Source organism: Wolffia australiana, chromosome 8, assembly GCF_029677425.1.
Source record: "Wolffia australiana isolate 7733 chromosome 8, ASM2967742v1".
NCBI classification, from domain to species: Eukaryota; Viridiplantae; Streptophyta; class Magnoliopsida; order Alismatales; family Araceae; genus Wolffia; species Wolffia australiana.
This window is the reverse complement of record NC_135842.1, coordinates 7,446,936-7,461,160: the sequence shown is the minus strand read 5'-3', so window position 1 is coordinate 7,461,160 and position 14,225 is coordinate 7,446,936. Positions and strand designations below refer to the sequence as shown.

At 46.6% G+C, this 14,225-nt stretch overlaps 1 non-coding gene across 1 annotated transcript; it reads right to left on the bottom strand.

Annotated features, from left to right (window-relative positions):
• Window positions 1-408: 408 nt before the first annotated feature.
• LOC144707297 (small nucleolar RNA R71) lies at window positions 409-517 on the bottom strand. Its single transcript, XR_013582455.1, has one exon. It is a non-coding gene; the product is annotated as a small nucleolar RNA R71 (small nucleolar RNA).
• Between the last annotated feature and the right edge of the window lie 13,708 nt (window positions 518-14,225).

Genomic DNA, 14,225 nt, shown 5'->3' with positions numbered 1-14,225 from the left:
CTGAAATTCAGCAGGAAACAATGGCAGAAGAGAGACATCAGCAGAATGAGAGAAGGAGAACAATGCTGGACAGGTCGACACCGTCGGGAAGCCTGCGACAAACCGATGTCAACCTGAACATAGGTGAAGGTATTTTATTCAGATATGATAATGCTTTGATTAATTCTTTACCTGAATTTAATGGACTACCTGCACAGAATCCTTTAGAATTCCTCGATGATTTTCATATTAGATGTTCTTCCCAAAACGTTCCTGGACTATCTACAGAAATTTTGAAAATGAAGTATTTTCCTCTTACCTTAAAAGATAAAGCATTTTCATGGTATCGCAATCTAGGAATCACGTTCAACTCTTGGGAAGAGATGCAGGGAAAATTTCTGCAGAAATTTTACCCTCTCTCTAAAACTAATTTTTACCGAAGAGAAATTCATAACTTTCATCCCCATGAAGGTGAGGCTTTTAGTGAGTCATGGGAGAGGTTCAATGACTTGCTGAGGAAATGTCCCCATCATGGAATTGAACACTGTCAGTTAGCCCAAATTTTCTATGAATCTTTATCAGATTTCATGAAAAATAAGGTTAACTTAGCCTCCGAGGGAACTTTCTATACCGCATATGAGGATGAAGTGTTTGATATTTTGGAGAGAGTTGCAGAAACTGACCTACAGGAGATTGGAGAAAGTCAGAATGGGAGGAACCTGCAGCCCAAGAGAGCAGGAGTTCTGCAAGTTAATGCTAAGGAGGGCGAGCTGCAAGCGGGTTTAAGAGAAACCAACCAGAAATTGGAGGAGCTCACCTCCACCTTGAAGAACATTTTCTTAGGTAACTCCCCCATCGTTAAGGCCAAAATTTGCTCTCTCTGTTTCAGCAGGGAACATGAAGACAGAGCCTGCCAAGCCATGGAAGAAGAGGTGAAAGCCTTCAACCAACCGCAGCAACCATGGGCAGGGCAAAAGAGGCTGAATTTTCCAAATGGAGAGACCTTCCACCAAGGGAGTAAGCCGGCAGCTCAACCTCCATTCCAACAAAGACAGCAGTTCCAGTCCAGGCCCTAGCAGCAGTATCAGGTTCCCTCTCACAACCAGCCTGATTTTTCTACATTCACCCCCGTCATTTCAGATATGATAGAGAAGCAAAACCAAAAGTTGCGAGCGGAGATGGAGATGCGGATGCAGGTCATGATGGAATTTCAAACGAAGCAGATGTTGGAATCCCAGGAACAAATGAGGAAGCTGTTGGAGAGCTTTAGGCCTGCACCTTCTGAAAACCAAGGTATAATTACAGAACTCCCTTGCACATCTTATAAATTTCCCACGAAACCTGTAATTAACCCATGCAACTTACATCATGTGCAACACTCCACTCATGATGAGATGAATGGAGAAGATCCTGAAGTTCTGGCAATCTCAAAGTTGAGATATGGAAAGGAACTTCAGGACCCTTATCAGAATTCTGGAGAGAATTCTAGGAAGGGGAATGAGCCAAGAGAGGAAGAAAGAGAGGATCTTCCCTACGCGGAAGAACCTCTACCTTCTACAAGTGGGCAAGATGTTCCTTACCCTTCAGCTTTGAATAGAAAAAAACCTGTCCTTGATTATGAACATAGGTTATTAGAGAATTTTAAAAGAGCCACCATGATTGTTACTGTAGAAGACATGCTTAGGTGTGCACCCTCCCTAAAGAAATACCTTAAGGATGCTTGCACCACTAGGAAGCCTAGGGAAGTAGTTAAACTTTCTGAGAATGCCTCTAGCATTTTGAATGCCATCCCTATCAAAATGAGAGATCCCGGAGCCCCTTTCATTACATGTGAAATAGGAGGAAACACATTTTCTAAAGTTTTATTAGATACGGGAGCAAGCATAAGTATCATTCCAACAGCCTTATACGAGGAGTGTGGGTTTGGAGAGTTGGAGGAAATACATATGGACTTACTCCTAGTTGACGGAACTATTAGGCAACCTGAGGGAAGGTTAACTGATGTCATGATGACTGTAGAGAACTGTGAAATACCTGTAGATTTTATAGTGACTGATGTGAAGATATCGGGGAACATTAGTTTAGCTCCTATAATCTTAGGAAGACCATTCTTAGTCACGGCGAAAACAATTATGGATTGGGAGAAGGGGACAGTAGAATTTAAGATTGGGAAAGAGAGAGTTCAAATTGACATATCAAAAATGATGAAGTGCCCCTTAGGAAGCAATGAAGAATTAAAACTGTGTACAGAAGATGAAGGAGAGGAGGAAGTGATAAAGGAATATGTCTCACATGTAGAGGGTAGAGAGCTAGATGAAGAGATCATGGACTCCCCTTCAGTGGAGGTACGCCTAGAACTAAAACCTATACCCTCATCCCTCAAATATGCATATTTAGATGAGAAGAAAACCCTACCTGTAATCATTTCTTCATCACTAACTCCTAAACAAGAAGGAGACTTGCTCAAGGTACTTAGAGAGCATAAGAACGCCATAGGTTAGACGTTTGATGATATTAGAGGAATTCCATCTTCAATAAGTGAACATAGAATATTTTTGGAAGAGGAATCTAGACCTTGTAGAGAGTATCAAAGAAGGCTCAACCCTTACATGAGAGAAGTCCTTGAGAAAGAGATTTTAAAGTGGTTAAATGCAGGAATTATATACGCTATCTCCGATAGTAGGTGGGTGAGTCCCGTACACATGGTTCCAAAGAAGTCTGGAGTGACAGTAGAAGTGAATGAAAAAGGGGAGGAGGTGTAGAAGAGATTAACCATAGGATGGAGGGTGTGCATTGACTATAGGAAATTAAACAAAGCGACCAAGAAAGATCATTATCCACTACCCTTCATGGATCAAATACTAGAAAAACTGTCGGGGCAACAATATTTCTGTTTTCTAGATGGTTATTCAGGATACAACCAAGTGAATATTCATCCAGATGACCAAGAGAAGACGACCTTCACGAGTCCTGTAGGGACATACGCCTTTAGGCGTATGCCCTTCGGGCTATGTAATGCTCCCGCCACATTTCAGCGATGTATGAATGCACTCTTCTTCGATTTGGTGGGAGAGTGTTTAGAAATCTTTATGGACGATTTTTCTGTATTTGGATCTACCTTTGAAAACTGCCTCCTAAGCCTCACCAAAGTATTAAAGAGGTGCATTGAGTCCAACCTTGTCCTAAGTTGGGAAAAATCTCATTTCATGGTGCAGGAGGGAGTAGTGCTGGGCCACATGGTAAGCAACCGTGGATTGGAAGTGGACAAGGCCAAGATCGAAATCATCCAAGGCCTTCCACCTCCAACCAACCTAAAAACCCTTAGGGGTTTCCTCGGCCATGCGGGTTTCTATAGACGTTTTATTCTCGACTTTGCTAAAATTTCTAAACCTCTCACAAATCTTTTATCGTCTAAGAACAATGATTTTGAACTAACACTAGAAGCTAAAAATGCATTTGATAAATTGAAAGAAGCTTTAGTAAATGCGCCTATCTTGCAAGGGCCCGATTGGACCCTTCCTTTTGAACTAATGTGCGATGCTTCTGATTTTGCAGTAGGTGCAGTGCTAGGACAACGAATTGACAAGAAACCCGTGGTCATCTACTACGCCAGCAGAACCTTAGTCGACGCACAACTGAATTATACCACCACCGAGAAGGAGCTGTTAGCTATTATTTTTGCATTAGAAAAGTTTAGGTCTTATTTACTAGGTAGTAAGATTACTGCTTTTTCTGATCATGCAGCTATTAGATATTTGTTAACAAAGAAGGAGGCCAAACCTAGGCTTATTAGATGGGTGCTTTTATTACAGGAGTTTGATTTGGAAATCAAGGATAAGAGAGGGTGTGAGAATGTAGTAGCCGATCACCTCTCCTGAATCATAGGCGCCCAACCTGAACTAATAAATGATGCATTTCCTGATGAACACGTCCTAACCGCACAAGGAACATTGGTTCCTTGGTACGCACATATTGTCAATTTTCTTGTTGCAGGAAAAATTCCTACAGGTTGGACATCCCACGAGAGAAAGAAGCTGCTGAAAGATGCAAGATTTTATTTCTGGGAAGATCCGGAGCTGTTTCACCAAGGGCAAGACCAAGTCTTGAGGCGGTACGTCCCCGAGAACGAGCAACGAAGCATTCTGGAATTCTGTCATGCAAAGCCCAGAGGAGGACACTACTCAGCGAAGGTAACAGCACATAAAATTGTCGAATCGGGTTTCTTTTGGCCTACTTTATTTCAAGACGCCCAAAAATTTTACAATACCTGTTTAGCATGCCAAGCCTCCATCAATATGAACAAGAAGGATAGAATGCCCTTACAACCCATCCTAGAAGTAGAAATTTTCGATATATGGGGAATTGATTTTATGGGTCCTTTTCCTAACTCTCATGGATATGAGTATATCTTGATGGCTGTCGATTATGTCTCCAAATGGGTAGAAGCCATTCCCTCCAAAACCAATGACAGTAAGGTAGTGACCAATTTTATTGAGAAAAATATTTTCTATAGATATGGATGCCCACGAGCCATCATTAGCGATGGAGGTTCCCATTTTACAAATTACAACTTTAGGAACCTCCTTAAGAAGTTTGGTGTCCACCATCGAGTCACTACCCCCTATCACCCTCAAGCCAATGGCCAAGTCGAATTGTGCAATATAGAAGTCAAGAAAATCTTGAGAAAAATAGTGCGTCCTGATGGTAAAGATTGGTCTAGGAAGCTAGACGAGGCATTATGGGCCTATAGGACAGCCTACAAAACCCCTCTAGGCATGTCCCCATTTCGACTTATTTTTGGGAAGGCATGCCACCTACCTCTTGAGCTAGAACACAAAGCCCTTTGGGCTATTAGAAAGCTCAATCTGGAACTAGATAAAGGCGGCAAACATAGACTTCTTCAGTTGAATGAATTGGAAGAATTACGAAATGAGGCTTATGAAAATTCGAGAATTTACAAGGACAAAATGAAAACGTTTCATGACAAAAGCTTAAGGAGAAGAGTCTTTGTAGAAAACCAGAAAGTATGGCTTTACAACTCTAGGTTGAAACTCTTCCCAGGGAAATTGAAAACTAGATGGGATGGCCCCTTTATTGTCCAACAAGTGTTTGAGAACGGTGTGGTCACAATCTTAGATCCTACATCTCAAAAGCATTTCACTGTTAATGGGCAACGGCTCAAACCTTATTTAGAAGTGGAAGATCTACAAAGCCCCATGAATATCACTTTAGAGAAACCACCGCATGGTAGCAACATGATCTGATTCGTATTTTTGTTCCTTTCTTATTCTCTCTGTTTTGTTATTTGGTTCTGCTTTTGTTTTCTTCGTTTTTGTTTGCGTTGCCATGTGCAGCCATTCCTATCCAAGCTCACCTACACCGTAGATGGACAACTCAAAGGCCGGTCACCGCTCTCCATTCCATGGTTTGATCTCCATTTCCCCTTACTCTTATTTACTTCCCGTCATGTAGGAACATGCCCTTTTTTATGGAGGGGGGGGGGAATAGAGTTGCATGCATAACTACTCTATCATCCATGAAATTTTTTTTCGTTTTGCATCAACCAAACCATGGATATGTGATGATCTTAGGAGATGCTTGTACAATGATATGCATGATAATAAGGCTCTTTTCAAGGGTGTTAGAATTTAAAGACTGGCCAGTTAGGGAATCCTAGGTCAAATAAGCCTAGCTAGGTGCACAATGATTCGTACTGCTACGGTCCCATATCTTACCATCATATTTCTCTCATCTTGCCATCCACCTCGGGTTGAGTTAGCACTTACATGCACGAAATTTTTAGCTTTAGTGGAGAGTAGGGTTAGTGTTGGATCATTGGCAATATTATTAAGACGTGAGTGAAGCTCCCTGAACCAAGAGGGATACAAACCTCTTCGGGGAAATAAGCTGCCGGTCTACTAAGGACGGCACATGGGTAGTGGATAAGCGCCACCAAAATGCAAAGTGGAAGCTGCACTGCGCAAAACAAGCACAAGCTTGCATCATAGCAACCAAAAATTGATTGTCATCAAACATGACCAACAAGCAGCAAATGTTAATGAAAATAAAGGTGGAAAAGCTGTCTCCCATGTGTTTGAGCCGATGCTATTATAGCCATAGTATTGAGCCAGCAGTAGCACCGCTCTCTACGCCTCGTTCAGTAGTGCGCTTGGGGTGTTGACTCAACCCAATCCATATAATAAGTACTTACTATATGTACTCCATAAATCAGAAGTGCACTTAGTTGAGGTAGAAGGGCTGAAATAGATCCTAAGGTTTTCCCCTAAGTTGGCTAAGCTCAATTGATGAAAGCACTCCTTGACGAGAGCATGAGTCAAAGTTATCAAACATCAAAAGTCAACTAGAGATCATCATTATTTCTCACTTGCATTTCATTACTAAGGGACTAGTAATGATCTAAGTTGGGGGGTGTTTGATGACTCTCAATAAGTCATCAAATATTTAGACTTTTAAGTATCAAAGCATCAAGAATATTTAGTTAATTCATGTGAGTTGTCATGCATATGCATTATTTTATAAAATTACTAACCCCACTTGATTCTTCGAATCAAGTGGATTATATTTGACATTTTTTGGTCAGTAAGTTCAGAAACAGGTTAAGACAACCAAAGGAGGACGACAAGAATTAAGAGGAGTTGGCGAAAATTCAAGAAGAAGAAAATTCCAAAAATGCCCCCGGGGCATGTGTTAAGAGAAACCTATAAATACTCTCTTGAGAGTTCATTTTGAGGTTGTCCAGAATTTCTCTCAAGGAAGCTAGGGCTTGGAGAGAAAGGATTTCTGCAGACCCTCCAAGGCTGATGAGCATTGGAGCTGGGAGAGAAGCAAGCTGAGGAGTAGCTGGAGCACGACGATCGTCGCCTTGCCCGGAAGGAGTGACACAAGGAGGCGTGAGCGTTTCAGTTTTAGTGCAATCTTCTTCTCCCTTCTAAGACAATCAGAGTTGGGCTGAAGATCACAAGCTGTGTCTTCAGCATTTCCAATTTTTGTTGTTCCTCTGGTTATGCTTGATTTCGAATCTCATAGTTGATTGAATCGTTTCCCATTCTGTTCTAGCAAAAATTCCATCGTTCTCCACATCAGATCGTGAAATCCATCCCTGCAGAACTTCCAAGCAGCTAGCAACCCAGGCAACAGCCTAGGTTGCCAGCAATCCAAGCCGCGGGGAACAACGCCGCACGCAGCAGCGCTGCGTGCAACAGGCTCACCCGCGCGCAGTAGCACAACGAGCAGAGCTCGCCCGCGCGCAGCACCGCCACGAGCAGGCTCGCCCGCGCGCAGCACCGCCGCGAGCAGGCTCGCCCGCGCGCAGCAGCGCAGCGAGTTGAGCTCGCCCGCGCGCAGCAGCGCTGCAGTAGGCTCACCAGCGCGCTGAGACGCCGCGAGCAGGCTTGCCTGCCGCAGCGCCGCGAGCAGCGCCGCTGCGCTGGGTGGCAACGTGCAAGCCTGCGCGCAAGAGCCTGCATTCAGGCCTACCTGCACGCAGGTGCTTGCTTATTTGCCCCAAGGGGCAAAGATACACTGTCAGCAGATAAATTCTCTGCTGAATGACCTACTCAGTTAAATTCTATAAAGTTTACTTGTAGAAACTAACTGATAACAATTTAACTGAATTATAGAACTGAACTTAGCAGTCTGAGTTTTAATATACTTCGAATGAAAAAAAGGAAAATACTCTGAATTTACCTGCTCCCTGTGGATCGACACCCCACTTGCCCTAAGGCTGTGAGGTTATAAATTTTGTTAGATAAGCTCAGTCCTCACACGATTAGACCGATAAATACCCCGTAAAAACACCCCAAAACTGAGATTATCAATTGGCAACACGTACGGTCGGGATCGACAGCGCGCGTTGCAACACAGTGCGGAGACAAACGGGCGTGGATGTTGATATGCAATGCGGGAATGCACGTTTATAAAGATAACAAGAAGTACGGCAATAACCGAAGTAGGGCGGCGCCCTGGAGGGATTCCCGTACGTGTCACGTACGATCCGACTCCCAATGACCCGATAGATCAATCGAAGGACCCCGTAGGAGTGGGTATCCTCGATCCAACTATCTATCCCCAAAAATAGTGATGGACGGGTTAAGGGCGGAAAGTGGCTGCCCAAGTCCCAACGTGCAAGAAACGGAGGAAACCGTGGTTCAACAGTGGAGCGCGAGAGGAAATATTGCAAGAGGTAATAATACGCAGTAAAGGAGTTAGTGTCGTGACCTGCAGACTGAGGTCCGGTAGTCGGGGTGGGTCGAAGCTGAGTTGTAACTGGCGTGGCGATCTGATACGACGAGACAGAGGATGTCGACCGGACTTTGGCGGAGCAGTCAACTGCGCCCAGGCGACGAGCAACCAGGCCAGGCGGCGGCGTCCGGGGCGAACACAGACAGGGCCAGGTACGGCAGGGGCGGTGACGAGTCGCGGGGGCAACAACGAGCGGCGGCGGCGGCAGCGAGTGGCATTGGCGGCGGTGAGCGGTGTCAATGGCGGTAGCGTGCGATAGCAATGGCGGCGAGAGGTGGCAAGCGGCACTGGCGATGGAGGCCTGAAGCGAGCGGCCGCGGCAGCAGCGGCGAATGGCAGCTGCGTTGGCGACGAGTGGCGGTGGCAGCGACTGAGGTGAGCTGTGACGGCGAGTGGCAGCGAGCGGCAAGCGACGACGATTGCAATGGCGAGCAGCGACGCTCGGCGTCGGCGAGCGGCGTGCGGCGGTGGCTGCGGCAGCAGAAGCTGCGATGTGCGATGGCAGTGGCGTCGAGCAGTGACGAGCAGCAATGGTGGCGGTCGGGCGAGCGGTCGCGATGACAGCGGCGAAGCGCAGTGATGGCGGCGGCAGCGTCGGCAGCTACAAGCGATGGCGGCGGCGGCTCACTGAAGCCCTAAAATTTCCTCTTCTGCCTGGACAAAAATGCCCCTTCGGATCATTCTTTTTACCTTCAAGTGGCCCTACTTAAATCCGAGTCACACTGAGTCGACTCGGCGGTGACTCGACGGTGACTCGGCGGTTATTTAAAACCGAGTCGAGCTAAGTCGACTCAGTGCGTTAATCGGTCTACCCTCCCACTAAGTCAACTCGGGCCATGGCGCTGAGGCAACTCGGCCTTGCACGAGCGCTGGTTAGGACCCCGACGGCGGCTCGGCCAGGCGTTCTGGTGGCCCTGGGCGGAAGCCAAGTGGCCTGGCGGTGTCCTCGGCTCTGTAGGGCGAGCAGGAGGTACGGGCGGCCGCGCTCCCTTTTCGAAAAAGCCTGGGTCGGCCGGCGGCCCCTTGGCTGTCATACGGCTGGGCTGGGCGAGCGCCCGGCCTAGGAGGCGGGCGCTGACTGGGGGGGAGGGGGGGAGGCGCCGATTGGGGCGGGCGGGCTCCCGTGACCGGCGGCAGCGTGCGGGGAGTCTGCGGCCAACGGTGGGCGACGGACTCCTGGTGAACGTTCACTGGTGAACGACCGTGATCCGGGTGAAGATCGAACGGGCAACGGCGATAGCGCCTGATGGCGCAGCCCCGACGACACCCCCGGACCCCCCTTCGGAGTCGTCGCCGTCGTCCCCGACAGCACCAGCTCCAGCCCCGGATACGTTTTCGGAGATGTCACCGCCGCCCTCGACAGTGTCGGCCGTCCGTGTTCAGCCCGTTCGGCAAGCCAAGGCGACGGTACGCACGCCCGGATTCAAGTATTCCGGGTAACGGACACCTTATCATTTCCATGTTTTATTTCGTTCGTCATCTTTTGGTTTTGATCTTCGTCTTTCGTGTTTTCTTACGCGTCGTCATCGCATGTACGGAGGGAGAATTCGACCCTTTAAGGATCTCCCCTCGTCTCCCTCGTTTCATCCTCGTTTTTGTCGTCTTACAGTCAACCCTATGTCCTTGGTCTAAGGGTTATTTTGAGTTAGAGTGTAGGCTATTTTGGTCAAAGGGCCCCCCCCCCCCCCCCCCCCCCCCTCTATATAAATGGAGGTTGGGTGCCCTAAAAGAAACTCACGTTGTCTTTTGAAGAATTTGGAATATTGTGCTTTGGAAAGAGCTGGCTATCTCCTCGTCGAGCTAGGGTTACGCCCGGTGAAGTTGCCCTAAAAGAAACTCACGTTGTCTTTTGAAGAATTTGGAATATTGTGCTTTGGAAAGAGCTGGCTATCTCCTCGTCGAGCTAGGGTTACGCCCGGTGAAGTTGCAGAAAGAAGAAGCAGGAGACAAAGGAGGAAGAAGGTGGGAGGAAGAAACTCGAGGACGGAGAAGAGCCAAGAGAGTCGAGGAGACGACCCGCCGGCCGCCCTCCGCGCCCTCGCGCGCGCCCGCGTGCTACCGCGCGCAGCGTACGCGCGGCCGCGCGGTTGCACGAACCGTGTGCCGCGGCGCGCTGTTGCAACGATTGTGAGCCCCCCCCTTCTCCTTCTCTGGACGCTGTTCCCCTTCACTCTGGGCAACGACGACGATCTGCCACCTTCCCTACGTGGCTGAGCCCCGCTCCTCGCCAGTTATGCCCGCCGAAATCCTGCCCGCCGCCGGGTACTGATCCGACGTCGCCGGACGTGCTCTATCGCGGAGGTCTCCCCCCTACCGCGAGCTGGGTGTGTCGCGCGCGCCCGTGTCCACGAACCCTGCCAATACGGTTGCCCACCTTCAGGTGGTCTGGGCGGTCTACAACTGCTGCGACGCCCACGACCCTCTGACCCCCCGCTTCGTGGAAGGATTGATTTTGGACCTTGCAGGTCGCTTGTATCTTCAGCACTTCGCCAGTTTCCTGTCGGCCACCGCGGCGCAATTCTGCACCGCCGCTCGCCGGCTCCTGCTAGCCGCCAACGTCTCAAGGTCCGGGCTGCACTCGACTGCCCGTTGGCGCTCCAGCCTCGCCTCCGCAGGGCGGGCCTGGCAACCACGACGCGCACCTGCCTGCGTCTATTCAGCCAAGGACGAGTGCAACTCTACCATCGGCCCCGCCGCCTTGCCCCTGGTGCGCGTAGGACGCCCCTCGCGTCTCCGGCCCCTTCCCCACGCCGCGCGTGTCCGCGCACCCCTTCGCCCCGCCCGGCGTGGGCCACGCCGTCCACGCCGCAGTCGAGCCCAGTGTAGCACCTGCCGTCGTCGCGCCTGCCGTTGTACCCGTCCCAGCCTCCGGGAACCCTGCCAGCCTGCGGCTGCCCCTGAACTCCTTGTGAACCGCCTAGACGTGGCCCGCGACGACGACAAGTTACGCCGCCCCGCACTCGCCGCTTATTTCTTACAGTGCACCTTCTTTTGCCTCCACCGCGCTCGGGTTAGGCGTAGGTGAGCGAGACAGGACGAGTGAAAACGCCGACTATTTGAGCTTCTCTCCTGGTTCAGTGCGAGTCGGGTTCGTCCGTCACGTGCTAGCACTATCTGGCGGGGTAATTCCCGTTCGGCGCCGTAGCGACCTCGTCCCTCCGGACGAGGGTCAGGAGGTCCCCTTACCTTCCCCGGGTGACCCAGTCGACTCCCGGACGTTGGCCCTCTACCTGCTCGTCGGCGTCTGCACATACAACACCCCCTCCCCGGAACATATCATCGTAGCTCGTCCATAGGATTCCTGTGCTCGACGAGACCCCGCCCCTTCATCGCGCACCGACACGCCTTCAACACCGAGTACGAACCCTCGGTGACGGCAGGACTTTGTCTCGGACGTGGTCCTGCATCAGCGCCTAGACTGGGCGCCAGCGGCGGTAGCTGGATGTCGGAGTCGACGGCCGCGGCAGCTGAGGACAGGCGTCTCGGCAGTGGCGGGCGGCGGGCGGCTGGCGACGGGCGGCGACCGGCGGGCTCCGGTGGTCTCTCCTTTGAGAGACGGAAGTGGAGGACGGCGGCGGCGTCGCGGTGGCTGTGCAGTCCGACGTAGTAGATTCAGTCTTCCGAACGACGACGGCTGGCGGCGGCGGCGAGCCGGTGGCGTCTTCTCTTCTCCTTCAAGGGTACTCCATTCTAACAAACTGCAAAACTCAATCAACTTCAGAAATTCTCCTCCCTCCTCTAGGGCTTCTCTTCTCCTTTTATAGTGGGGAGAGAGGGAACCCTAGGGGAGGCCCGTAATTAGGGAAAACCCCCTAATCGGACCGTAAAGTGCAGTTCGAAGTACGACGGAAGGGCCAAAACACGGAGGCCCTCCCCAAATAAAAACACAACGATAAAGTTCAGGAATGCGAGGAAAATAAATTGGGGACGCCTTATGGTCACGCCGTGTATTTGAACTCCAGGTCCTTCTCGTAAGCTCGAGCTTCACGACATGGTTGCTGACGTGTCGGAGCGGATCGACCTGGCGCTTCAGCTTGCGGATGGTCCTCCATCACATACTCATCATATGAGCGAGACTAGATAGTGATATTCTATCAGGATACTTTGATGTCGTTTTTGAGTATGCTTTGAATATGAATATTTGGAACACATACTTAAATATTAATGGTCTTTGTATTATGATCCTATAATACCTCACTAAACACAATCACGTATTCATGGCTACATTGCTTTAATAAACATTGAATGAGATATGGAATGTGTGATTGGCTTGCCGGCCACATATATTTCCATCAATTTCAACAATCCGAATGTTAACCCATTTGAGTTCCAACCTCTTAGCACATAATTTTTATTTTCAAAATTAAAAAATTATAAATAATAAATTCAACTACAAAAATAACTAGAGAGAAGTTATAAGATGGTTGTCAAATTGGGTTCCATAACGTTTTTAATGTATAGTAATGATAAGTTATAGGTTCATAAATAACAGAATAAGTTACTGCAGCACCAATAAGCTAATAAGTTGTATATATTAGAATTACTATGAAGATAGGAAGCAGCTTTCTCATATTTTCCTTACAAGTTTATATAATAAAATAATTTCCATGTTTTGGTTTCAAATAACACACATGATTGAGGCAAAATGGGAAGAATAGTGATTAAAAAAATGTTTTCAAAATTATATTGCATTCAATCAATTTTATCTCCCATATCTCTCTTATGAGAATAATTATACTTACTATATTACAAATATGTTACCATAATGTTTAAATAAATCAGCTTCTGTTTAAAATATGACTATTAAAACATGTGAACATTTTTCATATTAGATAATTTTAATAAAATAATAAAAATCTAATTATCTTATTCCTCATAACATGTTCACCAAATTTTATTTGATAAAACTTTATAATAATAAAATTAAAGGCAAAAATAGTCATCAAATTATATATGTTTCTTAAATTTGCCATTATTTTGAATGACATTATTTAATAAATTATTTAGTCATTTATGAAATTTAAATCTGATTTAATTTGAATGATTTTTAATCGTCTCCTCATTTTGTAAATTGACATGTTTTTGGATTATATCAGAGTTTATGCTTAATTGTTTCCACCAATTACGAGTCGAATATTTGATATTTGAATAATGAATCCTTGAGTTGATCCTTTGATTAGTTCCTTTTATATTGTTATCGTGGATTTGGCTGGGTAATTTAACAGATGTTAAATTAAGAAATAAAATTTTATATTTTTGGCCACTTATAGAACATTTTTTAACATATACGACATATTTGGGAAATATCCTCTATGAGCATTTCCATAAAATATAATTTTAATTGAGTATATAATAGCACAAAATACTAAATTCTCGTAAGGACAATAAAAACATACCTATAGAGCTAGTCATTTGAGAAGGCATATCTTAAACTTGAAGGTATATTGAAGAAATTCAAATTATATAGCTGACTCAACACAAATTAATATATATACATATATATATTTCATTTTTATTTGATATTTTCAAAAATGATTTCACTCAGTAAGAACTACCCATTATGCTAGTGTGGACTTAGATCAGTATAGTTATCAATCTTTCATATGCATTTCAAAGTTGTCACTAAAACTAGAGAGTGAATCCATCCATACAACGACCAAAATGACATGTGGTTGTCCATTTCTTCTTTATCAATTGTGATATGTTACAATATAATGTGCACAAGTATTATAATTTATTACCGATATACTTGAGCTAAACAGTAGTGTCACACAAAAAACCTAATTCAAATTACCCTGCTTGAAGTAATCACTTAACTCGTTAACTAAAAATTCAAGTAAACAACATCAAAACTAAAATATAAGTAAGTTGATAATGAAAACATGTAACATAGGTATAACAATAATGAAACATGAAAACCCCATAAAAATAGAAACATGGAAATGAAGGGTCAAAAGAATGAAGCTTATAAGTAAGTTGTTAAA